This window comes from Petromyzon marinus, unplaced genomic scaffold (genome assembly GCF_048934315.1).
Source record: "Petromyzon marinus isolate PM22_M1 ecotype Great Lakes invasive population unplaced genomic scaffold, UKy_Petmar_22M1.pri1.0 PM_G_Scaffold_28, whole genome shotgun sequence".
NCBI lineage: Eukaryota > Metazoa > Chordata > Hyperoartia > Petromyzontiformes > Petromyzontidae > Petromyzon > Petromyzon marinus.
In genome coordinates, this window is record NW_027422850.1 from 1,485,001 (window position 1) to 1,487,500 (window position 2,500).

Here is a 2,500-nt window from a genome sequence, read left to right on the forward strand (position 1 = left end):
ATTGCGTACAAACCGCATGAAACTTCCAGAGGCATTTGCAGCAGGAATGCATGTGCACTCAAAAACTTCTATATGTTTCACGGATAGACCCCGTGAAGCGCTAGAAATTGGCGGGGATGTGTCTCTTGTGGCTCACGGGGCTGTTAGGGTGGCACAGAACTCCCTCGGAATGGGAAAAGGGGTCATTTTCGTGTTGCCACATTGCATAGGAACGCCATGAAACTTCCAGAGGCATTTGCAGCAGAAAGGCACGTGCACTCAAAAATTTTAATATTTTTCACGCATAGACCCCGTCAAACGCTAGAAGTTGGCGGGGATGTCTCTCTTGTGGCTCACGGGGCTGTTAGGGTCGCACAGAAATGCCTCGGAATGGGAAAACGGGTCATTTTTGTGTGGCCACATTGCATAGGAACGGCATGAAACTTCCAGAGGCATTTGCAGCAGGAATGCATGTGCACTCAAAAACGTCTATATTTTTCACGGATAGACCCCGTGAAACGCTATAAATTGGCGGGGATGTCTCTCTTGTGGCTCACGGGCGCTGTTAGTTAGGGTCGCACAGAAATCCCTCGGAATGGGAAAAGGGGTCATTTTCGTGTTGCCACATTGCGTACGAACGGCATGAAACTTCCAGAGGCATCTGCAGCAGAAATGCATGTGCACTCAAAAACGTCTATATTTTTCACGGATAGACCCCGTGAAACGCTAGAAATTGGCGGGGATGTGTCTCTTGTGGCTCACGGGGCTGTTAGGGTCGCACAGAAATCCCTCTGAATGGGAAAACGGGTCATTTTCGTGTTGCCACAATTGGCATACGAACGGCATGAAACTTCCAGAGGCATTTGCAGCAGAAATGCATGTGCACTCAAAAACGTGAATATTTTTTCACGGATAGACCCCGTCAAACGCTCGAATTTGGCGGGGATGTTTCTCTTGTGGGTCACGGGGCTGTTCGGCTCGCACAGAACTCCCTTGGTCCACCTGATTCGTGCATACAGGCAGCAACTAAAACTCTGTAAACCTGCTGTGAGGACATCTAAACAGTGGACCAGTGAGGCTGTGGAAGATTTGCGGGCGTGCTTAGACTGTACTGACTGGGATATGTTCACGACTGCTACCAATAGTCTGGATGAACTCACAGAGGCTGTGTACATCAGCTTCTGTGAGGACTGCTGTATCCCAACACGTACCAGGGTGAACTTTAACAACAACAAGCCCTGGTTCTCAGCAAAGCTCAAAAGGTTGAGGTTGGAGAAGGAGGAAGCGTTTAGGAGTGGGGATAGAGACAGATTCAAGGAGTCGAAGAACAGGTTTAGCAAAGCGGTGAGAGAGGCTAAACGACTGTACTCAGAGACACTAAAACACCAGTTCTCTACTAACGACGCTGCTTCTGTCTGCCAAAGGGCTCAGGCACATCACCAACTACAAACCCAGAGCGCCCCACACCACTAACGACTCCCGCCTAGCCAACGACCTGAACGAGTTCTACCGTAGATTTGAAAGACAATTGGACTGTCCTGAACCACCCCTTCCCACCCAAGAGGCCCCATCCCCCACCCATACTACAGAAACGACTCTCTCCTTTCAGGAGGGAGAAGTTAATGGGCTTTTCAAGAGGCAGAATCCACGCAAAGCAGCCGGGCCGGACTCTGTCTCTCCAGCCACCCTCAGGCACTGCGCTGGCCAGCTGTCTCCGGTGTTCACCAACATCTTTAACACCTCCCTGGAGACATGCCATGTACCAGCCTGTCTCAAGTCCTCCACCATCATCGCTGTGCCCAAAAAGCTAAGGCCAACAGGACTAAATGATTACAGACCGGTCGCCCTTACATCTGTGGTAATGAAGTCTTTTGAGCGCCTGCTCCTGGCACACCTCAAAGCCATCACAGACCCTCTCCTGGACCCCCTTCAGTTTGCCTACAGAGCCAACAGGTCTGTGGACGACGCAGTTAACATGGCCCTCCACTTCACCCTACAGCATGTGGACGCCCCAGCATCCTACGCCAGGATCCTGTTTGTGGACTTCAGCTCTGCCTTCAACACCATCATCCCTGCCCTGCTTCAGGACAAGCTCTTCCAGCTGAACGTGCCCTACTCCACCTGCAGGTGGATCACAGACTTCCTCTCTGACAGGAAGCAGTGCGTTAAGCCGGGAACAGAAGTCTCTGACTCCAGGTCCATCAGCACGGGAACTCCTCAGGGCTGCGTCCTTTGCCCACTGCTCTTCTCCCTGTATACCAACAGCTGCGCCTCCAATCATCTGTCCGTCAAACTCTTGAAGTTTGTCGGACGACACCACCCTCATTGGGCTGATCTCTGGTGGGGATGAGTCTGACTATAGGTGGGAAGCTGACAACCTGGTGACCTGGTGTAGCCAGAACAACTTAGAGCTAAATGCTCTAAGGACAGTTGAGATGGTTGTGGACTTCAGGAAGAATACAGCCCCACTCACCGCCATCACCCTGTTAGACTCCGCAGTCAAAATTGTGGAGTCCTTCCG